The sequence below is a fragment of the Canis lupus genome, chromosome 32 (assembly GCF_048164855.1).
Source record: "Canis lupus baileyi chromosome 32, mCanLup2.hap1, whole genome shotgun sequence".
Lineage (NCBI taxonomy): Eukaryota > Metazoa > Chordata > Mammalia > Carnivora > Canidae > Canis > Canis lupus.
The window spans coordinates 19,685,189-19,711,781 of record NC_132869.1 but is presented as its reverse complement, the minus strand read 5'-3'; the positions used below and the strand labels follow the sequence as shown (position 1 = coordinate 19,711,781).

Genomic DNA, 26,593 nt, shown 5'->3' with positions numbered 1-26,593 from the left:
TCAATAACCATCAACATTAGGGGTTAGAGGACATGGGTTTTGGTGGGATACAAACATTCAGTCCATAATAAACCTACACATTTATAAAAATGATTACTAAGTTGGAAAAGTCAGTAAGCTAGCACACCACATCTAACTCTTTTCCTCTCCCTAAGTTACTTTGGCTCTAAGGATCTGAGATTCTCATTCCTGGAAATCTTTCTTCACATCCTAATATAACCCCTGTGCAGGCAGAAACAATAATAGCCTAATATCCCTGCTTTCTCCCTCCATGTGCCACCTTAGCACCAAAGCAAAATTAAGTAAAAATTATTTTTAGCTCCTATCAGGGTAAGTTTTTCATGAATTGAATAATTTTTCCTCTCTCTTCCTAGGTTCTTTGTAATTCAAACAAAGGCTGAAGGGTCTTTTAAAATCCTGCTAAGCTTGCAAATTTGCCAAAAAAAAAAAAAAAAAAAAAAAAGTGTGGATGGAGCTGTTTGTAGTCATCCTTGGCCCTTCTCCAGGTTTGCTGGCTGCTGTGACTGCATAAGCAACCATGTTTTTACTAGTTATGGGTGTCGCTGCAGGAGCTGCAGCAGAGAATTTCTGTATCCTGAAGAAATCTTGTAAACTAAACCCCATTTCCCCCAACTTAGCCACATGATTCTGTTGTTGGTCCTGAAAATATCAGGTAGGACATGAAATAATCTGCCCTTCAAAAGTTGACAGGAAAAATATCCAAATATCTGCTAACACTCTAATCTATTGACAATGTTGTGATGAAACATCCGATACATGGAGGGCAATAGGGCAGAACCAATCAAAATTAAAAATACATATATGCCCCTTTGCAGAACAATTCCACTCTGAGAACTGAGATGAGACATACTTAAATACACAAGAAGGTGTGTGTATGAAGATATTCATCCAAGCACTAATATGGAATGTAACAATTTAGAAACTCTGCGTCTCTCAATTGGATGATAACTGGCTAAATAGTCTGCAGGGGAGAAGAAAAAAATGATGTACCTTATGCATTCATATAAAAAAAGCCAGAGAAGTCTTAAGTGTAAAGTGCTGAAAAATATACGTGGCATCCTCCCTTTAAGTAAAAATTGGGGAAAATATGAATATTCTTTCTTACATGTATAGGCATGAAAAAATTCTGGAAGAATACACAAGAAAGAGTAGAGGTTAATTTTGGAGTGGGAATTGTATGAATAGAAGACAGTGATGATGTTTAAAAAATTCTCTGCACCAGTGGATGGATTATCTATTCAAATAATTTTTAAAAATCTGGCTGGAAAACAAAGCCAACAATTATTAAGTGCCCACAGGCTTAAAATACAGTAAGAAAATAAAGGTGCCCAAATGCAAAATATATGTAAAATTCAAGTTGCTGCACCTAACCAATTCCTAGAAAGCAAAGTTCTTGGTGTTTCTGGGGAATTCTGAGATCAGTGACTTTCCCAAAGGACTTTACTTGCTTACTGGAGGTCTTGTCTACCACTAAGAAAGAGGGGGTAGAGAAAGAAGACATCATACTTTTGCATTCAATTTAAAATTCTTTAGCAGTCTGCCAAAAAAGGCACATTATTCATCTGTAAATCTAAAAACATGCAGGAAGAAGCCAGTAATTGTATTGTGGTAGGACATTTTTCTCTTACTTTTCTTAATGTTAAAATATTAAGAGTAAATAAATTTTTGGTAAACCTAGTAAGGAAAAGTATTCCTCATTGATTACACATTCCTCAATTTTGAGGAGATACTGCTGCTTTCCAAAAGATTTGTGTTCACCACCAGCCTTAATTATCTTTCGTTCCAAATTTTAATGACCTCAGGTGACATAGCCATCTTGATCTTTTCCCTTAAAATTTCAGTGACTAAAAAATGTACAATAAACAGTGGACACTTCTATAACATTCCAATGTTTCCTAATGTGAATTACCCATTCCACTGGTGATACTCCTGGTTCGAGGCAGTACATGAACAAAGCAGCAAATTACATCACATCATAGTGTTATTCCTGTTTTTCAAGCTTTCAGAGTCAAAGCTCTTGGCTGGCAAGAGTGTTTAGCTAGGGCTTAACAATTGACTTTGTTTTCATTATACTAATTTTTAGATCTTTTTTTTCTAATTGCCAGAGGTCTGGGACCCAAATGTTTGTCTGGATTACCGTGTTTACAGGAACACAACAAACAGAAGTGCAGGTGTTGCTATGTATGTTTCAGGAACCCCTTGGTCACAAATCACAAAAACTCAAAGGTCTTTTCTCAGGGCTTATCCTTCCTTGACTCAAATTCTCTCCATGGGCTTCAAAAGACACTTGGCTCTCCAGAAATGGTGTAGGGCACCATATAAACTGGAGTCAAAATGGTTTTATTTTTTTAATATAGGCTCCACGTGCAGCACGGAGCCCAGTGCAGGGTTTGAACTCACAATTCTGAGATCAAGGCCTGAGGTGAAATCAAGAGTCAGACGCTTAACCATCTGAGCCACTCAGGCACTCCTCAAGCTGGTTTCAAATGATGCTTCTTTATCTTGCTGTGAGTCTATAGTCAGTCTACCAAAAAGTCTACCAAATGAGAACCAATTGGCTGCCTTGGAATCGGAGGGGAATAAATGATAACACATGTAGAACAGCTGGCATGTAGTTCATTTGTTTATTTGAGAGCACGTATGAGCGGGGGGAGGGACAGAGGGAGAGGAGAAGCAGACTCTCTGATGAGCAGGGAGCCTCATGAGGAGCTCGATCTCAGGATCCTGGGGTCACGACTTGAGCTGAAGGCAGATGCTCAACTGACTGAGCCACTCAGGTGCCCTAGGAGGCAGTTTAAATGATTTCCTCTTCTCTTTACTTCTCTCCTTTATTTTCTATATTCTTCCCAATTATCTCATTCATTCCCATAACTTCAACTATTACCCTGATGTGGATAACTTCTAATTTTTAAAAAAAGATTTTATTTATTTATTCAAGAGAGACACACAGAGAGGCAGACACATAGGTGGAGGGAGAAGAAGGCTGCATGCAGGGAGCCCGATGTGGGATTCAATCCGGGCACTCTAGGATCACACCCTGAGCCAAAGGCAGATGCTCAAAGGCTGAGCACCCAGGCGTCCCAACTTCTAATTTTCTATCAGTAATACCGTATTTGTTTTCAGAGTACCAAACCTTAAGTTCTGTAGCTGTATAATAATGCTACCCTGATGTTCTGGCATGATCTTAAACTCAATATGTATAAAATAGAGTATCTTTCTCCCAATCTACTCCTTCTCTTGGTTGTCTCATTTTGTTAATGTTATCACTATTACCTCCTTTACTCAGGTTCAAAATCTCAATCATTTTCTTTCACCTTTTCCCATTATATTGAATCAGGCATCAAGAAATATTTTATAGGGCATTTTAGTAGCTTTGGGGGTTACATAAAGGTCTGTTTTATGAAACTTCCCTCTCCTGCCAGGTAAGAAAAATGAAATTAAGGCAAGTTAAGAGGTGCCCAGGTCACATGACTAGAGTTGTTAGAGCCTAGATTAAAAATCAGTTAAGGGATCCCTGGGTGGCGCAACGGTTTAGCGCCTGCCTTTGGCCCAGGGCGCGATCCTGGAGACCCGGGATCGAATCCCATATCGGGCTCCTGGTGCATGGAGCCTGCTTCTCCCTCTGCCTATGTCTCCGCCTTTCTCTCTCTTTCTCTGTGACTATCATAAATAAATAAAAATTAAAAAAAAAAAAATCAGTTAAAACTTGAACTTGGGGCTCCTCACTCCCAACTGCCATGGTCTTTCACCTTCTCAGACTGCCTTAAATTCTGCAGTATTTTTGCATCTGTCTCTCCTCTTATCATTGTCGCTCCCAGAATTCAGGCCTTTCTTGTGTTTCATATTTATGATGTACACAGATAGAAAGACTGACTCAGTCAGTGAGGTAAAATAGTTGGTAATGTGTATCCAGCATTGTCCATGAAATTTTTTCCCTACTTGTTAATTGCAACACATTTTTAAAAACCATGAAATATATAATACACATACTGAAAAAGTCACCCACTCGAAAACCCTACAGCTCAATGAATCACAAAATACCCATGTACCCAGCACTTATATCAAGAAACCAAACATTGCTAACACCCCAGAGGCCTCCTCATTTCCTCCTCCCAAACATTACTCCCTAACCCAAAGCAAATTATTGCTTTTATAGTTTTTACTACCTAAACATATATCCTTAAATCTAGTTTGACATGTTTTTTTTTAATTTTTAATTTATTTTATTTGACACCGAGAGAATGTACACAAGCAAGGGGAGTGCAGGCAGAGGGAGAGAGAGCAGCAAACACCCTGCTGAGCAAGAAGCCCAAGGTGGGGCTCTATCCCAGGACGCTGGGATCATGACCTGAGCCAAAGGTGGACACTTAACCAACTGAGCCACCCAGGTGCCCCAGTGCTGCCTGTTTTTTGAACTCTGAACTTTCCAAAGTGGCTATACTAATATACATTCTCACCAGCAACATGTAGTTTCATGGTTCCAATACTTGGCCACATTGGGCATTTACTGTAGTGTCCATTTTAGCCATTATTGTGGATGTGTAGCCATAGCTGATTGTGGTTTTAATTCACATTTTTCTAATGATTATAAAAGTTGGGCACCTTGACTTGTTTATTGGTCATTTAGATACCCTCTTTGGTAAAATGACTGTTTAGGTCTGTTACCCATTTTTCTATTGGGTTGTCTTTTTATTTTATATTGATTTGTGGGACATTATAAATTCTAGATAGGAGCAACACATATTTCTACTCTACAACACATTTGCCTGGTGTCATTAGAATATCACCATCTCCCCTTACTCTGGGCCCAAATTCCCTGATGAACCCTCTGGGAGATAATGTAGTCAACTTCATGTAGTCTCTGTAAAACAAAGTAGTCATTGTGCCAGAGAATTTGCTAGATACTGGGAATATAATGGCAAAAAAAAAAAAAAAAAAAAAAAAAAAAAAAGATTAGAAATAATACTTTTAAATGAGACCTGTATTGGAAACCTAACGTTTATTAGCTTCATGACATTAGGCAAGTTATTTAGCCTATTTTGGCCTCTGTTTACTTGCTGAAAAGATGGGGCTAATACCCGTTTTTTAGCATTGTTTTGAGAGTTAATTGAACAATATATACAAGATTTTGTACAGTGGCTGGCAAACAGGAACATTTAATAAGTGGTAGCTATTATAAATTTGGTTATTTCCTTGCAGCCTTCCATTTCTTTATGGAGGGAGAAACTGAGCAGATAGATGTCAATTTCTTTCTTAGCTGCTATGGTTCTCACTATAAAGCAAAAAAGCAACCTGAAAAAACCCTATTTGTTTTAGGTAATCTTCTGAGAACTTGGCTCTTCTTATTCCCTTGGTCTCAGTGCTTTAAAAATTACCTGTGGTGGTGTAGAAGATCAAGTAACTGTTGCATGACAAACTGAGGGACCACAAGAAGAAAAAAATATGGGAATTGTAATTTATGAATTTATATTTAAACCTGGTCAATCAGGAGGTGCTGGGGCTGATAGGGAAGACCTTGGAACATGTTTAGGAGGCAGTTGGCGCAGATGGAGGGTTTCCTCATCATCCTTGTTCATACAGAAAAATGTTTAACATTTGAAGTCATTCCAAAAATCCAATAAATCAAACAGGTCTGGAGACAACAAACAGTACAGTAAGGAGCATAACTATGTGGACAAGGGCCAAGTGACATGTGATCAGGTCAGTGTGCTTAAACTTGTGATTCACAAGTGTGCAGATGTGAAAGGAAAATAAAGGAGTTGGCTGAGATTTTCACTGACAGCTTGAAAAAAGGCTCTATTTATAGTAACATAACAGAGAAAAAGATATCTTAATGGCATAGAGGATATATAGTTTGTGTATCTGGGGGAAAAAAAAACAAACCCGACACCTCTCAGCATAAAAAAATTATCTCTGGTGAAAGATCATAGATACCTCTATAAAATATGACTTACTAGTAAAGGGAAGTAAAAGGAAAATATATACAATAATACAGATCCACAGACATGAAATTAGTCTTAAAGTTATTGCAAACTTCTAAAACCTTAATGGTTAAATGCCTTCTCTAGGATCAATAACAAAGGGTTTGCAGACTAGTACCGGCCTGTGGACCATACTTTGGTGACACTGCTCTGGAGCACTGGCAAAAATCAGACTTCTGAATCTGAAGGGCTGAGGTTAGAGCCTGGAATGTGGGGACTCAAGTAAAGGGTTGCTCTTGGTCCTGAGCCACCAGCTGGCCACCTACTGGTCTTTTTCTAGCCTTTAGCACAACATTGCGTCACCCCGTAGCTCAAAAACCATCTATTGTTCCCTTGTATCTAGGATAAAATCTCAACCTTTTAACATGGCATCCAAGGCCTTCCAGGCTGATTTCACACTTTAGTTTGATTTTCCACTTGGCCGCACTTTCTTATTAATATAGTAGCAACTAGCCAACTAGCCACATGTGGCTAGTGAGCAGTTAAAATGTGACTAATTCAGGAATTAAAATCTTAATCTTTAATTTAAAATTAAATGACAAATCTGATACATAATTCAATTACTGCAAAACTTTTAAGTATGTTTGGAATGACCTGAGTATGAAAATCTAGTTTTCAACGGTAAATTTCACGGAATCAAGTTTTGAGATATGCTCAAAGTATAAAACACACACTAGATTTTGAACACAGTAATGAGAAAAAGACTGTAAAACATTTAATACTTTTTAATATTGATCACATATGAAATGGTACGATTTTGGCTATACTGGGTTAAATAAAAGACATTAAAATTAACTTTTTACTTTTTTAATGTGGCTACTATAAACTCTGTGGCTGGTGTTATATTTATACCGAATGGTGCCAGCCTAGACATGCCCAAACCTAGGAATCACTCTTGATTCCTCCCTTTCCCTCACTCATATTGACTCATTAGCAATACAGGTCAGGTCTAATCACCAAATAGATCTTAAATTCATCCATTTTTTTTCCTCTGCTGCTACTTACTATCCATGTTATTCCATTCCTTAAAACCCTTCAGTGGGGCAGCCTGGGTGGCTCAGGGGTTAGTGCTGCCTTCAGCCCAGGGCGTGACCCTGGAGACCCGGGATCGAGTCCCACGTCGGGCTCCCTGCATGGAGCCTGCTTCTCCCTCTGCCTGTGTCTCTGCGTCTCTCTCATGAATAAATAAAATCTTAAAAAAGAAAAAACTCTTCAGTGGCTGCTACAGCACTTAAACTTACTAAGGCAGCAGATTTCTTCTCCTACCATTCTTTCTTTGGTCTCTAAACTTCAGTTACACTGGTCTTCTTGCTAAACACAGGATTCTGCTCTGCTGTTCCCTTAGGTCTCAAATACTGCTCTACACTTATGCCCATTCAGGTCTTAGGTTAGAGAATACCTTCTCTGTGAGGCCATCTGTGATCAACTTCCAAAATTTTGCCTGTTCTCTCCCCCAAAGAAATGCTTTAATCAGATACCCTTTTATTTTCTTAATAGCGCATATTATAAGATATTATCTTTACTCTTTTATAACACTTTTTTTTTTTTTTATGGTCTGTTCCTTCCACTAGCAACAGGAACAGGAACCTTGCTCGTTTTGTTGCTGCTTAATCTATTCCAGGATTTTAGAACACTGCCAGTTACAGAAAGTGCTCATGAAACAACTTAAATGAATTAATATCTAATTGCCTGCCAGACATATGTGCTTGGTTGGCTCACAAGGACTTACAAATTCAACAAGGTCAAAGATGTCAAGGATGACTTCCTCTCAGTCATTCCCTTACCGGCTCAACCAAATCACCAAACTCTCAATAACTACCTTGGTCATATTCTTCACACTATTTGCCACTATCTCAGTCCAAAGCATTATTCTCTCACAAATTACTATTTTTTTCCCCAAACTGTTTTCCATGCCTGAGTTTTGCATAACAGTCTAATCTGTCTAAAATGCAAATCCAATCCTGTAACACTTCTACTTAACACCCTTCAACAGTTTCCTCTCAGTTCTTCTCAAAAAGCTAATTTCTGCACATGGCATTCAAAGTCTTCATGATTGAATCTCTTCAGGAACCTCTCTAGGCAGTCCTGAAACAGCATTATCTTCTTCTTCTTCTTCCTTTTTTTTTTTTTTTTTAAAGATTTTATTTATTTATTCATGACACACACACACACACACAGAGGTAGAGACACAGGCAAGGGAGAAGCAGGCTCTATGCACCGGGAGCCCGACGTGGGACTCGATCCTGGGTCTCCATGATCACGCCCTGGGCCAAAGGCAGGCGCTAAACCGCTGCGCCACCCAGGGATCCCCCATTATCTTCTTTACTAAACAATCTCTCCAAAGTTTGCCTCCTAACCTTTCCGTGTATTGCTGCTTCTGTCTGGAAGGCTCCTCCCACTTCCTTTATTAAAGCTAATTGCTTCTCAGTCCCATTTCATTCCTCCAACCCAGGTGGGCAAGAGATTTCTCCTGTATGAGATTTCGCAGTATTGAGCAGTTTACCCTCCTTATACTTACTGGTATACTTACTATTTACCCCTCTCAGTCTACAGTAGAAAGAAGATCAATGAGGGCAAGGATTCCATAGCAATCGTTAACTCAATGCTTACTCAAACTCAAAGGTTAGAGGAAAACATGGTATCAAAAACTTGGCAAATTTTTATCAACTGAAGCATTGAAAATATTACATCAAAAGAAAACAATATGGCTACTGTGACATTTACTTCGCTTCTATTTTAGGCAAAATGACTTAATAAGTTACACAAAGACTTTACAAATCCTTACCGCGTCAATATCCCAAAAGGGTAACTGGAGGTAGAAAAAAAGGACTTATCTCAGGCCACACAGAAATCAATGGGTCATACGGATTTCACTTAAACTCGTAAACTCTCCTGGATGAAACTCTTGGCGCTGTCTCAGATACTCCCAATTCCTAAATATGGGAAGACAGAAGCTGCAGGTCAGCAGCTTGGGGAAGTCATCCCCGGGGGCTCACCTGTTAAACACAATACCAGTGGGTTGGGGTTTACTTAGCAACTCATCAGAAGTGCATTAACTTGCAAAGGCTTTCACTCTGTAAACCACTATCTCCAAATAAACGTTCGCAGCCTTCTTCATAAAATACGGCACAACAATCATCTAGGCATGGTAGCCACGGTAAAAAAAAAAAAAAAAAAAAAAAAAAAGACCTTCACCTCTGAGGTGACAGAAATCCAAGGCAACCGAGCGAGCAATTAGCGTCTATGAAGTACGAGACACCTGCGACGCCATGGGCATGTTAAAATAAAAAAAAATAATTAAAAAAAAAGTCTACAGGAATAAGTGCATCTCTGTGAGGAACCTGGCTGCTCAGTTCGAGCGACGTGGAGGAACAGCCTTCGTTCCCGCCCCGGTACCTCACCCGCCACTCCCGTCCCAGGCGGCCTAGTTGACTCTAGGGCCACTTTCAGTTAAATCCTAGCTTCCCGGCTGCCCTTCCGTGTCCCGGGGCTCTGCGGGGCGGCTCGGCTTAACCCCCCCCCCGAGTTCGGGTTCCCCGTCTCTCAGCGGTCACGTCGCAGAGACACCCAGGGAGGCACACGTCCTCTGGGTCCCCAACCGCCAGCCCCCGCAAAAAGAGGCGGGAAGGCCGCGCCAGCAGCCGGGAGGCTCCGCCGCGCACATGGCCCGCCGCGGCTCCCACCCCCGTGCCGCGCAGGCGCCGGGCGAGCCGGGACTTGCGGTCGCCGAGAGCGGATCATTCCGCCGCTTTCTTTGTGTGGCTCGAGCTCTGCAAATGGCCTATTTCCCTTCCCTCCGTTAAAAACAAAGCGCAGACCCCGTCGCCCCCTTCCTCCCGCCGGAATGGGGTCGCGGAGTGGGTGGGAGAGCGCTCTGCGGCCGAAGGCAGGGGCGGAAAGGCTGAGGCGCGGGCTTGACAGGGGCCGGGTCCGGGAGGGATGCTGGGAGCTTTGACTCACTCGCACACCATGTGTCCCTCCGCGCGCAGCACGGGGGACTTTTCGGTGGGGATTTTGGGCGCCGACCAGACGCGGCATTTTCGGAAAATAGCGCCCTGTGCAGCTGAAGCGCTTTGTGTGTAGCGGGGCCGCGTCAGCCCGGCCGGGTACGAGGCGCCTCGGGTCCCCGCACCACCTCCTGCTGCTCCCCCGTCGCCGCTCCCGAAGCTTTTCCAGGTCAGTGCGGGTCTGTGTAGGGCCCTGTTACCACCGGATGTGGAAGTTGATCTCTTCGCTGGTAAAAAATAATTCCACTTCCCCCGGAACCCAGATCATCCCCGCGATTTCCTGTTTATTGCATTAAGGCGCCGGGTTTCCGGGGCTCCTGGCCCCGCTTATTCCGCGGGGGTCGGCGGGGTCGGCCTGGGCGCCCGCTCCGCCCGCGCCGCCGCCGCGCTTTGTCCGCCGGGCACCCCGCTTCTGGGAGGGGCGGGCAGACATGGTGGCGGCCGCCGCCCCCTCCTCGGCCCCGGCGCGCCGCGGCCTCCCAGCCGGCCCGGGCCCGAGCGGCGGCCCCGGGGCGGGGAGGGGGTCGAGCCCCGGCGGCGGGGGCTCTGCGGGCGGCGGGCGGCGGGAGGCGGGCGGGAGCCGGAGGGAGGCAGGTTGGCGCGGCGCGGCCCGGCCGGGCCTCGGCGCCCGCCGCCCGCCGCCCCGGGAGCTGCCGGTCTCTTTGTCTGGGCGCCCTGGCGGCTTCTCCGGAGCGGGGCAGGGGCGGCAGGGGCGGCGGGGGCGGGCGTCCTCGCGGGCGCAGCGCTGTGGGGCCTGCGCGGCCGGGACGCGCTCGGGCCGCGGCGGGAGCGGCAGCCCTGACGCGGCTGAGCGGAGGCCCCGGCCCGGCCCGCGCGCGGCCGATCGCGCCTGCTGCCACGACCGCGGGCTCTCGGGCCCCTGAGGGGACAAAGGCCCGCCGCTCCGGATGCTCGGATTCTGCTCTTGGGACCTGGCCGCCGGGATCTGCGGGTGCACGGCTTCGGAAGAAAGTTGAGAATTTTGCCAGGTCATTTCTGCCTGGACACAGTTAATCCGTGTGTGTGCAGAGAGCTCGGTGGAAGCCGTCGTGCCGCGTTCAGTCAGCGAGCATCGCCTCAGGGGTGCATCGCGAAAACTGAAACCAACGGGATAATAGAGGCCTGCCTCGTGTGTGTTTTCCCACTTTCAGCTTGTTTTCAGTACACAGACGCTTGCTTTAAACCTGATTGGACTGTGGCGAGCAGACATCTGTTCAAAGGAGGGGTGGCGACCACGGCAGTACTCTCGGAGGGGGGCTTGGTAACGTGGAAATATTGTAGGTGCTCTCTGCGAACACTGGTTTGCTGTCTCGGTTCAGGCAAGTTACTTTCTGAAGTATCATTTTTTTTTTTTTAACCTGGAAAATGTTTTTGATGTAGTCAGTAAATGGTCCTTGAAAAATGATTTCCCATTCCAGAATTAGAGGGGCACTATAATTTATTACGCAGATGGTAGTGTTGAAAAATTCTTTTTGCAGTTCGTTATTTCACGTATAGACCTACCCAGCTTGGTGTAAGTTGCTTCGCGCTGACCTATAACCATTCGGCCTTGGCACTGCCACTTTCAGGCTCAGGCTCTCTGATTTTAAGGAAATTAAAGATGGCCTTACGCTTTTATTAATTTTTTTCTCTTAATTTTACTCTTTACATATCCCCCCCTCCCCATAATAGCTACAACAAAAATTCATTACAAGTTAATACAGGTGACATTAATACAAGTTAATACAAGCGGTAAGAGTGACATTGTTTTGCATTTCTGCAGGTCTTTTGAATGTCTGGTTTAAAAGACATCTAGATTCTTAAATCTCTACTGCATTCAGTCTGTGGTATCACACCGTGTAACCTCTGGAAAACTCCCAAAACTCCATTGTATGCTCATGCTTGTTGTTGTGTAATTTTTTTTTTTTTAAACTGAGAGATTTGTCATTTCTATCCTTTCACCATACAAGTCGAATCAGCATATTATACAAGACACATTTAAAAAAATATGGATAGGAGAGTTGATTTCTATACTTGTTTCTTGGGCTCTTTTTTTCAATTTGGGATTTAGATGCATAAACAGTATACAGATTGTGTAATCTGCATATGATCCTGGAGACTCAGGAACACTTGAAAATATTTTTAAGTGACTAAACTTTATTTTTAATTCCACAATTTATTTTTAATTATGTACACAAAATGTGAATTCCATGTTAGATACGCTTGTAAAAACTAGTGTGTAAAAGTAATATTTGAAGATAGGACACTGTCAAAAGCCCTGCAGGAGTTTCAGATTTAAAAGGAATCCTGCAGTGAAACATTTGGTCAAACAATACTTTTGTAATGCATATACTTAACTTTAGAGTTAAGTCTCCTAACTTAGAGTTTGAGTTCTCTCTTTCTGTCCATCTGGGTATTTTATATTTTAGGTTGGGGGCCAGTTACACTAAATGTGTGAAAATGTAAGGACATACTTTGGTTTAATGGTTTTGAAATGAAGCTAAATTCATTTCCAGTTGTTTCTGTGAACTCTATTTTGATTCTGTCAGACTAGTTCTCTACTGTTCCATCAACAGGAAGCATCTGGTCATTCTTGACATAATTGTTTGAAAATGCCAGGTATATTTTTGATGTTTGCCATGCAAATGAAAATAAATATCACATTGGATCTTGGTTAATTTTACTTGTCTCCCTTTCATCCAGCATCTCTAAGTTGTATTTATGGTGGAACTCATCTGTAGAATGGCCATTTTCCCCCCCCTCTTGAATACCTCATAAGTTAAGAATAGTAACAGGTAAAGCAAACAAGTCAGGAATTCAGAAGTCATTACATGAAGTTTTGAATCATGAATTTGTTTTGAGTGTGTATTTTTTTTTTTTTTAAGATTTTATTTATTCATGAGAGACACAGAGGCAGAGACGTAGGCAGAGGGAGAAGCAGTCTCCTTGCAGGGAGCTGGATGCAGGACTTAATCCCCACACCCCGAATCACACCCTGAGCTGAAGGCAGAAGCTCAACCGCAGAGCCACCCAGGCGTCCTTTCCTTTTCTTTCTGTGTCCTGACCTAACTTGACTTTCTTGTTTCTACTACTTTTCTCATGAAATAAGTGCTCTTTAAGAATTTCTACAATCTGTTCTGTTTTCTTTTCAACTTCATAGTTTTTCAATCCAGTCATCATGTTGCTTTTCCCTTTCTTAGTCTGTTCAGAAGGTGGCATCTCCCTAAGGTTAAGGAGGTGTTTTTTTTTTTTTTAAATTTATGATAGTCACACAGAGAGAGAGAGAGAGAGGCAGAGACATAGGCAGAGGGAGAAGCAGGCTCCATGCACAGGGAGCCCGACGTGGGATTCTATCCCGGGTCTCCAGGATCGTGCCCTGGGCCAAAGGCAGGCGCCAGACTGCTGCGCCACCCAGGGATCTCCCTATGTTTCTGAATCGGCTACTACGCTTCTGCAAAAATTTAGAGTCCCTTCACCTCATAGCTTGTCCCTCTTTTACTCTTGCCCCTATGTCTATAACTTTCCTCATAGTTTGCCTTTGCCTGACAACAGTTGTCCAAAATGCCACCAGCGAGCTTCTTTTTTTAAAGTCAACTTTTATTTTTTAAAGATTTATTTATTAGTGAGCACATACAAGCAGGGTGAGGGGCAGAGGGAGAAGCAGGCTCCCCACTGAGCAGGGAGCCCCATGCGGGACTCCATCCCCAGACTGGGATCATGCCCTGAGCTGAAGGCAGACGCTCAACAGCCACCCAGGCAGGCGTCCCTGAGGGTGTATTTTTGAGGGGGGCAATGTTCCTTTTCAAGTAGCCTGAGTGTGGGTGAATTCACTGATGGGTCCATCTCCTCTCTTGTCTCATAAACATTAAAAAACAAAGGGAAACAAAACCTTAAAGTTCAGAATAACTTAGTTTTCTAATGAGTATCATTTCTTTGGCCCCAGAGCTAAGTAGTAATCATAGGTTTCTATAGCATTAATGTGTTTATCTAGGTATTCTCATTCTTTGAAGGTATTTGTTCCATCAGGCTCTCTAGAAGGTCTGCCAACTAGTATTAAGGACTGTATTTCCCCACTGTATTGACAACAGTGCTTTGCATAGAGGAGATGTGTTGATGCAGTCGCCTGTCAGTTCAGTTGTTGGTGGACCAGTGTACTTTCATTTAGGCTAAGTCTTTCCATGCGATGTTTAGAGGATGAAGCTTGAAATGATTTCTCCACTGAAGGTAAATCATATGCACAGAGGTGATGTATTTAGAAATAGGGATTTAAAACTCTTTGTCCTGGTTCTCTTACCTTTTAATGGGAATAATTGGAAAGGCTGGCAGTTAGGGTCACAAGACACTAATGCACTAATAGAGAATGTGGAAAAGACTCATCATTTTAAATGTACATTTAATGTGAATTAACACTCTGGTATAATTTTTGAAAAAAGTAAATGTCATCTTGAAGTTGGTAGAACAACATAGAACAGGTATTGGGGCACCTGGGTGGCTCAATTGGTTAAGCTAAGTCTGACTGTATGTTGGTGTAGGTCATAACCTGAGGATTGTGAGATCAAGCCACATATCTGGCTCTGCCCTCAGTGTGGAGTCAGCTTGGGATTCTCCCTCTCTCTCTGTCCTTTGTGCTGGTGCTCTCTCTCTCTCTGGAAAGAGGGAGGAGGTATTAGCCACACTTTACTTTGTACTTGTTGTATTATACCTGGGATAATTACATTGTGTCAGCTTTTAGGTAGCATACTATCACTTTGTGAGTGGGCCCTTATATCATTTCTCAGACTTTATATCAGAATCACCTGCAGGGCAAAAACACAGAGGCCCATGCTTAAGTAGGATAGGGCCTGGGCTATTGTATTTTTCTGAAGTTCCCCAGGTGATAGGCACACGAGTTTAAAAAGCTCTGAACTATAGTGCGTTTCCAGAGGACCTTGATCATGGGGGAAAGGACATGGGGAAAGGAGGAAAAAGTGAAAAACGCAATGTTTGCCCAAAGAAGAGAAGGAAACTCATCTAAGAAATTATGATATCTTTAACTCTTTAGAGGTCTACCACACAGATCAGGTTTGATCTGACTAGAAAGAACTAGGATCAATGAGTAGTAGTTAGAAGGAGGATTTCAACATACTTTCAAGAGAAATTTCCACAAAACAGTAAAATGTAATGGGGGTTAGGATTGAGTTGTAGGCTCTCTGCTTTCATTGATGATGTTCAAGTGAGGAATTCTAAGGTGGAGGAACTGATAGACTGAATCAGGAATTGGGCCAGGTGTCCTAAAGTTCCCTACATACTTTTAAGATTTTATGATATATGTCTAGGTTTGCAGGTACAAAAGTAGAAGAGCAAAAGCCAGTTGGTTAGCTTAACTGGATCATAGTTTTCACCTTCTTGGATAATGATAAATGAGTATTAAGTGAGAGAACTGTTTAACGAGGGCTTTAAACCAAACTATAATTTGGCAGGCTCAAAGCCTTAAAAATGTGCCTATGTCCTGATATGGAAATTCTCATTTAAGGGAATTGATCTTGATGTAATAAGGATGTGTGCAAAGATTTAGCTGTGAGCATCCTGATTGCAGCACTGTTGATAGTAAAAGCTGTGTATTAACATTTGACCCCACTCTCACATTAATCATATGACAGAGATAATATTTTCCTTTTTTTTTTTTTCAGAAGAGAAAACAGGCATAGGGAAATGGGGTAGCTTGTCTAAGGTAGCAGAGTTAATATGTGGTAGAGCCAGGAGTTGGGTCTACGCAGTTTGACTAGAGTCAGTAAGTCTTGATCTCTATGCTATAAAGTTGTACACAATCTAAATGTTTCACAGTGATTGCTAGGATACATATTCACAGTGGGGCACTGTCTAGCTATTAAATGGTATAAGAAGAATGGGAAGAGATGAAGAGATGTCTTGTATGTTAAATTAAAAAAAAAGGTAGATTTAAAAACAATTCCATTTTGGTTAAAAAACAAATATGCAGTTGACCCTTGAACAATAGGGCTTTGAACTACATTGGTCCACTTATACACAGGGTTTTTGTTTTTGTTTTTTTTTTTTTTTTGTGATACAGTACAGTACTGCAAATGTTTCTCTTATGATTTTCTTAAGATTTTCTTTCCTGTAAGTTGCTTTACTGTAAGAATACGGTATATAATACATATCGGTAAAGCTCCTAGTTGGCAGTAAGCTGTTAACAGTTAAGTTTCTAGGGATAGAAGAGTTATACTCAGATTTTCAACTGTGTGTGTGGGGTGGGAGGGTGGGGAGTGTCTGTACCTCTCAGCCCTGCATTGTTCAAGGGAGAAAAATTGTATTGATGTCTGGAAGGATATGTGCCAAATTGTTAAGTGGTTATTTCTGAGTGTAGTTTTATAAGTGATTATTTTCTTTTTGCACACCCAAATTTTCTGACTTCTACAGTGAATATGTTTTTGTATATTACTTGTAATTAAAAGCATATTAAAATGTTGTATCTCAATAAAAAAAGATATTAACATAAACTGAGGAGCTTTGATTTTATACTGTGCAGTTTATGCAGTTTGACTTAGGAATTGCACATAGGGCAGCCTGGGTGGCTCAGCGGTTTAGCACCTGCCTTCAGCCCTGGGTGTGATTCTGTAGACTCCGGATCGAGTCCTGTGTGGGGCTCCCTGCATAAATGAATAAATAAAATCTTAAAAAAAAAAAAAAAAAGGAATTGCACATAAATTTAGAATTTGTAAGCATGTAAAGTCTTTAGTATTTTTTTTTTAGTTTGATCCCTTACCATTCTAGAATATATTTATTGAACAGATGAAATAATCGTGGACTCCTACCTTTCTGTCATATTCCATTCTCTATTTTATATTTTCTTCCTCTTATGTGTAATATTTATATATATTCATCTCAGCTTTGTGACATTAGGCAATTTACTTAATTGCTCTGCTTCAGTTCCCTCCTTCGTAAAATTGGAATAATTTCATACCTATGTTGTAGTGGTTGGGAGGATTAAATGAGTTACTGCATATAAAGTGATCAGAACAGTGTCTGACACACATTTAAAGTTCAGCAAATATTAGCAATTATATTTATAGGATCATAGTGCACTAAAACCTTTGGGGTCTAATAGGTTTTGGAATTAAGAATTTTTTGGATATAGGCAAGGTCATAATGTAATGTTTCAACAGAATCCAGTCCTCTTCAAAAACATTTCTATTTCTGCAGGAGAATGTATGAAGGTTTACACCAAGTAGGGTAAATAGAGACTATAAATAGCTTCTTGTCACTTTAGGTAAGGTTTTGCCACCAAAAGAGTCTTTGTATTTTGGAATTGCAGTTAAGGAATCTGTAGAACATTTACTACGTTTTGAGTCCTATTTTATTTTATTTTTTAAGATTTTATTTACTTATTCATGCGAGACAGAGAGAGAGAGAGGCAGAGACATAGACATAGGCAGAGGGAGAAGCAGGACCCCCACAGAGAGCCCGATGCAGGACTTGATCCTGGAACCCCGGGATCATGCCCTGAGCCAAAGACAGATGCCCACCACTGAGCCACACAGGCGTCCCAAGTCCTGTTTTATTTTAATGTTAGAATGCATACCTTTTTGGGGCTCCTGGGTGGTGGCTCAGTCAGTTAAGTTTCTGCCTCTGACTCAGGTCATGATTTCCAGGTCCTTGGATAGTGCCTTGCATCTGACTCTGCTTGGCAGGGAGTCTGCTTCTCCCTCTCCCTCTATGCTCTCTCTCCCTCTCTTACTCTCTCAAATAAGTAAAATCTTAAAAAAAAAAAAAAAAAAAGAATACATACCTTTTCATGTTATATATATATATATCATATAGCAATAATTTAAAAATTAAAAAATTAAGGAAAAAATGCTTACCTTTATTTACTTTGATTATGAAATATGTTAAACCTCCACTAGTATTGTTGATTCTATTACATAGTGCAGAATCTTTTCTAGAAGAGGCTTGAGAGTTACTCTTACTCAATTAGCTTTGCTCTCATTACACTTGAGGAATAAGACATTTTTTTTTCTATTTTGTTTAGGTTTTTAATTCTAGTTAGCTTACATACAGTGTTACATTAGTTTCAGGTGTACAGTATAGTAATTGAATAGTTCCATATATCACCCTGTGTTCATAAAAACAAATACACTCCTTAATCCCCACACTGATTTAACCCATCCCCTATTCGCCTCCCCTCTGGTAACAATCAGATTGTTCTTTATAATTAAGAGTCTGTTTCTTGATTTGTCTTTTTTTTTTGTTTGTTTGCTTGTTTTGTTTCTTAAATTCCACATATGAGTGAAATCATATGGTATTTGTCTTTCTCTGACTTATTTCGCTTAGTATTATACTCTCTAGCTCCATCCATGTCAAATAGCAAGATTTCATTCTTTTTTTTTTAAGATTTATTTATTTATTCATTCATTCATTCATTCATTCATTCATCATAGACATAGAGAGAGAGGCAGAGACACAGGTGGAGGGAGAAGCAGGCTCCGTGCCAGGAGCCCGACGTGGGACTCGATCCCGGGACTCCAGGACCGTGCCCTGGGCCAAAGGCAGGCGCCAAACCGCTGAGCCACCCAGGGATCCCCTCATTCTTTTTTTTATGGCTGAATAATATTCCATCTCTGTCTGTCTGTCTGTCTCACACACACACACACACACACACACACACCCATCTTTTTTATCCATCAATCGATGGATACTTGGGCTGCTCCTATAATTTGGCTATTGTAAATATGCTGCAGAGGGTTTGTAAATAAGCAGAGGGTTGTATGTATTGTTTTGAGTTTGTTTTTGTGTTCTTTGTATTCTTTGAGTACACAGTAGTATGATTGTTGTTTGGTAACTTGGCCTGCGATAGCAACAGTTCTTTAAAGCAGATGAGTGGAAGCCACTATGGTACCTCTCTTTAACATGCTCTCCCATTCTGTAGATGTGGGAACCGAGGTGAATATTTATCCTAAGTCATAATATTAATTATAGAACTGAACATTGAAATTAGGTTACTTCCTCTGATGATAAATTTATTGGCTGTGCAGCCCTTCTGATTCCTTTTTTTTTTTAAAGATTTTATTTTTTTTAATTTTTATTTATTTATGATAGTCACAGAGAGAGAGAGAGAAAGAGAGAGAGGCAGAGACATAGGCAGAGGGAGAAGCAGGCTCCATGCACCGGGAGCCCGACGTGGGATTCGATCCCGAGTCTCCAGGATCGCGCCCTGGGCCAAAGGCAGGCGCCAAGCCACTGCGCCACCCAGGGATCCCGCCCTTCTGATTCCTATATTCCATTGTGCCTATAGCACTTACCATGTATCCAAACAGAGGAAAAGCATTTAAACAGTGTCTTAGTCCGAGCTGCTGTAATAAAAAAACAGAGGCTTGGTAGCTTATAAACAACAGAAATTTATTTCTTGCAGTTCTAGAGGCTGGGAGGTTCCACATATAAGGTGCAAGTATGGTTGGGGTCTGGTGAGGACGCTTTTCCAGTTACAGACTTCTCTGTTGTATCCTCACATGGAAGAGGGGTGAGGGAGCTGTCTTGGGTTTCTTTTTTTGTGGGGGGTTGGTTCTTTTTATAAGGGCATGAGTCTTACGATCCTTTCTCATGACCTAATCGCCTCCCAAACATCTCACCTCCTAATACCATCACTTTGGGCATTAGGAGTTCAACATACAAATTTAGGGGACAGGGGAAAGACACACGAGCATTCAGATCATAGCAAACAATATGGTGTTAAAGTGAATGATCTGATAAATTTCTCTTACATCCCAACTGGCTTATATGAACTCTTAAATCTTTGCCCATGTGATTACCTGTGCCTTCAGCCATTCTCTTCATACACTCTTAATTTCTTCTCCCTTCCTTTATTGCTGTATGCATTAGATGTGGCCTGAACTTGACACCAATCACTTCTATCATATTTACCTGTTGTCAGATCTTTCCACTATTTATCTCCTCTGTTTCTTTTCTTTTTTTTTTTTTTTTCACAGATTACAGCATATTTATGGAGGAAGGCGGGTAATTATGAAGATTTCTTGGCCACTATAAATTAATGCTGAACAATTCCCAGTGGGCCCTTGGTACTGTTGGCAGTTATTTTGTTAATCTCACATTTTTGTTTTCTCATATATCTTCTTCCTCTCTCTCAGAAGATGCCATTGATTTTTACGCAATTGAAAAAGAAAATAGAGTATAAGCTTGCACATTTTTTTCATTGTTATCATAACAAATCTATTCTTGTCTCTTATTTTGGAACTGAATGGAAGGAAGAGGATTCTTTTGCTTTTTTAGTAATCTTACTACCACACTTACTTTTCCTTTCTCATCGCTTTGATCGTTATTTGCAATGGTTGGGTAATAATCTAAAAGTTATTGAAATTGCTCAGTTTTTCTAAGTTTTATCTAAGTTTATCATATTTAAATCTTAAAGTTTTTGTAATACATGTTTCTCTTTTATTATTTCTATCCATTAATCAGCACAGTTCTTTTAGATTATTCTTTACTGGTCTCAGTTTGTCCTGAGGCTCTGCATTGCCTATTATCTCCCTTTTTAGCTTTGGAACTCCTCTTCCAATCCACCCCCCATATGGCTGCCAGAATAATTTTCCTAAAACTTTTTTGAACCCATTGCTATTAAACCTGAACAGCCAGAGGAGAGAACATGTGCTATTGACTTTTTGCTCTCCATTGTGCCAAGCAAAGTGAATTGAACTTGTGCTGAATAAATGTTTGAATGGATCAAAGTTTGCTCAAAACATTGAATGACTTCCAGTTGTCTGTAGGATAAAGTCCAAACGCTGCTTTCTCACTTTGAAACCTTTTCATATTCTGCTTCATCAACCTTACTTCAGCCTTGTTTCCTCTGTAATATACCATGCTCAGGCACAATTCTGTGTTTTTCCTTTTTCTTTTCCTTGATAGGCCTATCAAAGCCTATTCAGAATTGTTTGCTTTGTGCTGGTACTGTCCTAATCTCTGATGTTATAGTAATGAAAATAGAAGATAGTCTCTGTTTTCTTGGGGCTGACATTTGCAATGAGGGAGGGGAGGAAAAGCACAGTAATGAATATCAGGTGTTAATGAGTGGCATGAAAAGGAATAAAACTGGATAACGGGTTAGAATGGTGGGAGGTGGTTGCTATTTTAGGTGGCCAGGGAAAAATCTCTTTGGGTGTCCTGGAATGAGGGAGTAAATGACACGGTTATGTAAGTGAAGAGCTTTCTGGGTGGAAGAAACAACATGTTTAAGACCCTGAGGTGGAAACATGTTTGGCTTACTCGAATAATTCCTAAGGCTTGTGTGCCTCAAGCAGAATGAGTAAGGGGGAGTGATAAGTGAGATTAGAGAGGTGGTGGGAAGCTAGACTATGCTTCAAATGTCTTTCATTGAAGAAGCCTTCCTTCACTATATTATATTGTTTGTTGATTTAAAGCTTCTCGAACCCATATAGCAACAATGGAATTAGCTTTCAAGTTATCTTCTTTATTGTGATCCATGGTAAGAAATGTGTTTTGCATCAGTAACACATTGTTTGTGTGTGCATATGTACAACTGGAACAAAGGTTTCATGAGACATTTACCTTTACCACATTTGATATATGCTGACATTATTTTAAATGTTGGCTTTAGCCCACTAAAAGATTTCATAGTTAAAAACTTAATACTTAAAAAAAGAACTACAGACTGCTTTTTATTATAATCCACATACTCTTCCAGGTTGTGAAGTATCTTCAGTTAAAAATCATGATTTCAATTGTTTTGTGTATAGGTTTTTAGTGTTTACTGCTGAATAGAGACGACTTGTTTAATTTGGCAAATAGCTATTGAGTAGGATACTAGAAACTGCTGAATACTAAACATGTAAGAATAAGATAAACTTGGCCTGACTTCCTGAGGCTTTTAGGAGAGGAGAGCTTGTAAGCAAATACTTGTAACAGAGTGAAATCCATATATTAATGAAAGTAGGTTCAGGGCACAATGAGGAAATAAAGAAATGATTAATTCTTTTTGCTGAAAAGGTGAATGGGAGTTTGTTAGAGGAGGTAATGTCTGAACTGAGTTTTTGAGGAAGAATGTGAATACGTGGTGAGGTAATTTGGGGTAAGAAGAAGACTTCTCAGGCAGAATAACACAAAAAGGAATGGTATCACAAAACGGAATAGTGTGTAGTGGTAATTATAGGTAACTGTGCAGTGTTGGAGTATAAATACGAGCGGGAAGTCGTGAGTTGATGAGGCTTGAGTGAGGCATGGGCCAGATCCAAAAAGGTCTGAAATGCATTGTAGGAAGTTGCTGCATGGGAAGTAGAGATATCATCTCTCAATAAGTCCATTACAGCCAGTTTTTCCTCAAGTGATGAAATACATTGCTGTTTCCTCAGCTGTGCCCTAGAGGAAGTTGGGTTACATTTATGGGCTATGTTGTACCAAAAAACATTTCTTTATGCATTAAGCTTTTAATTAAGCTTTAACATTGCAATGTTAAGTTCACTCTATAAGAAGCATTTGAGAATTGAGACATACTGAAGAAATAGGAGATTCACATTTCAGGGTAATTCTGGGCTTTATGTTTATGAAATAGAATGGTAGGTGGCCAACTATGTAAATTATTTTTCACTTCAAGTTAAGCATACGTGTGGTTAAATTCTGTATTCTGGTACTTGCTTCAGTAGCACATATACTAAATTCTCTTTCTGTAGGTGATTGGAATACATGATTGATTGTTTTAGGAAGATATTTTGATAAATTTGACCAAACTATAGTATAAGACTTTATGACAATGTTCAAATGCTCACCGCTGAGCCACCCAGGCATCCCTGTATTTACTTTTGTCTCAGAAATCCTACTTCAGGGAATTTATCCTACAGTTATATGAAATAAAATGATACATTTACATAGTTATTAGCTGCAGTGTTGTATATAATAGGAATAGTGTCCATCCATAATAAACTAAGACCTATCCACACAATAGCATGCTAAGCACCTATACAGAAAATGAGGAAGCTGTCTATGAACTAATAGGAAAGATCTCTAGGATGTGTTAAGTAAGAAAAGCAAGTGGAGAACAGTTTATGTAGTAATGCTATCTTTTGGTAATAATAGAAATAGTAGGATACCCATGAAACTAGTAAAGGTGATTACTTGTCTGGGGGGAGTGGGATAGTGTAAATGCTTCCATTGAACTTTTCAATGTATACATTTCTGGGTTTGGATTTTTGAGCTATATAAAACTGTTGCCTGTTGAGAAAAAAGAAATTAAGAGAAAAAGAGATGCAAAGTAGGATTTATAGTATTTGATGGCCAACTGTATGTAAAGACATGAGGGAGAGGAGGAAGTTACGGATAGCTCTCAGATTTCTAATTTGGGAGGTAAAAAGGCTGGTAACAACATGAGGGAGTAGAGGAGGAAGATTAAATTTTGGCAGGTGCCTGGGAAGTTTTGGGCATGCTAATTGATGGATTCTTAGTTCTCCTTTTTAGTTTAGTGTTTGTGTATATATACATGTGTGTAATTTGTGCGCTTTAGATGTATAACTTGAGCTTATTTACTCATTTATTTATAAAGATTATATTTATTTGAGAGAGAGAGGGCACTAGTGAGGTATAGGGGCAGAGGGAGAAGGAGAAGCAGACTCCCTGCTGAGCAGGGAGCCGGACATGGTGCTCAATCCTAGGATCCTGGCACCCTGGAACTCGAGCTAATTTTAAACGTGAATATTAAATAGTCTCCAATAGGGGCACCTGGGTGGCTCAGTCGGTTGAGCATCTGCCTTTGGCTCAGGTTATGATCCCAGGGTCCTGAGATTGAGCCTCACGTTGAGCTCCCTGCTCAGTGGGGAGTCTTTTTCTACCTCTTCCTCTATCCCCACCATGTTCTTGTATGCGCTCTCTTTCTCAAATAAATAAATAAATGATAGTCATCAATAAATTTTTTTATCCTTAGATTATAGCCATTTATATTCTAGGTTTTATGGAGAACAGCTTTGTAATGATGTCATAATTTTACAGTTAAATAGGGACATTGCTATACACAGAATGTCGATAAAGAAATAGAGAATGTATATCTGATAAATACATAGCTTATGTGGTAATCAGAAACTACATTTATTAGCATGGGTCTGATTTAATTATATATTTTGGTACCTGAAAATCAAAGAAATAAAAATAGCTTTGTATAAAGTTGTGATTTTTAGGGTAGCTGAGCTTATACTCTAATATTTAAAACAAAACTAGCTTAGAGGAAGGAGTTCATAGTAGAGCATGAAAATTATTTTTTATATAGCACATTTGGGAATAACTATATATTATACAAGACAAGGAAGTTTAACCTAATGGAGAAAAGAAGAACAACATTCTAAGTTCTTACTACATAGTTTGGGATTTAAAATTTATTTGAATGAGTTATAGTTCAGAATCTGATTTTGAGGGCTAATTTATCCATACAACTTTTACCTGGTTTCTGTTTGGTTAGAGTAAAAAAAAAAAAAAAAAAAAAAAATTAAAGCAAATACATGCCAGGACTTGCAGATGAATTTAATAAATCTTTTCTAGGTTTATATTAATAAGGATTTGGGTGTGGAATAGCAATAAAATAGAGCTGTTAAGTAATTCTTGCTTGAGATTTAAAATTTTAACCATTTTATATCTGAAAAGACATTTTGCTAGCGATAGCTTTCTTTTAAAAATGCTTTAAATATGATCCCTGGGTGGCGCAGTGGTTTGGCGCCTGCCTTTGGCCCAGGGCGCGATCTTGGAGGCCCAGGATCGAGTCCCACGTCAGGCTCCTGGTGCATGGAGTCTGCTTCTCCCTCTGCCTGTGTCTCTGCCTCTCTCTCTCTCTCTCTCTCTCTCTGTGACTATCATAAATTAAAAAATAAAAAAATAAAATAAAAAATAAAAATGCTTTAAATATTACAAATATTTATAATAGTTGGAGATGGTCTTGCTTTAGTGAGGGTGAAACTGTTTTGTTACCCCTAACCTATGCTTATCCCTTTACCCACTGTCTCAGTACTGCAGTTCTCTGGTGTTGTGGGAAGTGCAATTTGAGAATTGCTGGTTTGGGGTGGGCTATAGTTTGGGCTTAGATAGATTCTTACATCTTGTGTATCTTTGCTGTGTACAGTTGAGTGAAAGGATGGTAGTATATTAGCCCAGTGTATAGAAATTAACTGTAATTCAAGAAGCGTTAGGGGTTCTCAGGGATATTTTACCCCTAGGGGCCATTCAGCAATATCTAGAGACTGTTTTTGGTGTCATAAAATGGGGGACTGGATGGTGCCACTGGCATCTAATGGGTAGAGACCAGGAATGCTACCAAATATCCTACAATACCTAGAAAAATCTCCTACAACAAAAGAACTACCAGACCTGATATTGTCCATAGCACTGAGGTAGAGAAATATTCGATTAGTTGAATACCAGCTATGTGTGCAACAATAAAGTACTCATAGGTATAAATGGCACTAAAAAACAGACAACAACACCTTGTCTGTACTACAAGAAAATTATAACCTAGCTAAGGCATCTCAAACTTAATAAGTCTGTGGCCAAACTCTTAATACCTGAACCACCCTGTCCAACTTTGCCATCTTTATTTCAGTAAATAATCCCACTTCTCACCAAGTTATTCAGATCCAAAACCGAGATGTCATCTTTGACTCCTGTTTTTCTTGTATACTGGTATCTAATACATAGGTAAGTTCTGTTAACTCAATTTCAAAATATATATTATATCTGGCTAATGGTGGGCTAGATTATTAGACCAGTCTTCTTTTTGAAAAGAATTGCAAAATGCTGGATAAGATCTATGAACACGACCTTAAGAGTTTTGAAGAACTGGGAAGTTAGGGGAATCTGGTAGGTAAGCCAAATTCTGGAAGAAACCCTAAATAAACCAAGAGAGGTTAGCAGAATATCTGGGGAACTGAAGCCACTGTTGGCCTGAATATGTTTGCAGATTTCAAGAAAGTTAGGTTTCTTTTCATCATACTTGTAGAGATAGAAATCGAGATTCAAAGCCTACCCAACATGTGAGCATGTAAAGTTTTACAAGAGATCCTTTCTAATTAGGCTTAGACTCCATGTGTCTACCCCTGAGGGAGAAGGATGGTTAAATCAGAACTAATCCCTGTTCCCCTTTCATGGCTTACTTTCCAGCCAAATATCAAGGGACTTCAAGGCAAGTTGTCTTGGCACTGAGCAGAACAGGAGAAAAAAAAGAGAAAAGTAAGTCTCTATAAAGTTGTGGCTATAGCCTAGCAAGGTAAGGGAGATTTAAGCTCTTATATGGAATGTCCCTTAGGTGCCTGGCAGAAGCAAATGCAAATGTTGCCTGGGAGAACACTTCTTCATTTTAGATGTCTCTACAAATAATTTTTCAAGGACACTGACCAGCACATAGTCAAAGATAAGCTGGCATACAAAGAGACAAGGAAACATGAACAGAAACAATAGCAGAAATAGACGTTCATAAGCATCATATATTAGAATTAGAAGATGTGTGATAAAACAACCATGCTTACCTTATTTACAGAAATAAATGGCAAACTTGAAAACAGGAAACATGAAACTATTAAAAAAAAAAAAAGGTGGGATCATAGATTTGAAAACACC

At 40.3% G+C, this 26,593-nt stretch overlaps 1 protein-coding gene and 1 long non-coding RNA gene across 10 annotated transcripts in view; one reads left to right on the top strand and one right to left on the bottom strand.

Annotated features, from left to right (window-relative positions):
- Positions 1–2,626: 2,626 nt before the first annotated feature.
- LOC140622755 (uncharacterized) lies at positions 2,627–10,402 on the bottom strand. The gene is made up of 2 exons (XR_012022439.1): positions 8,788–10,402; positions 2,627–2,803 (listed from the first exon to the last, which is right to left on the bottom strand). It is a non-coding gene; the product is annotated as an uncharacterized lncRNA (long non-coding RNA).
- The window catches only part of GABPB1 (GA binding protein transcription factor subunit beta 1), a 64,510-nt gene continuing 47,663 nt past the window's right edge, over positions 9,747–26,593 (top strand). For 3 of the 9 annotated variants that reach the window (XM_072808471.1, XM_072808467.1, XM_072808474.1), the window contains exon 1: positions 10,217–10,239. The gene's annotated coding sequence lies outside the window, so the exon portion shown is untranslated. Of the gene's footprint in view, positions 10,179–10,216; positions 10,240–10,822; positions 11,329–26,137; positions 26,207–26,593 lie in introns of those variants that run through there. The other 6 variants (XM_072808470.1, XM_072808473.1, XM_072808475.1 and 3 more) reach the window with 6 other exon arrangements.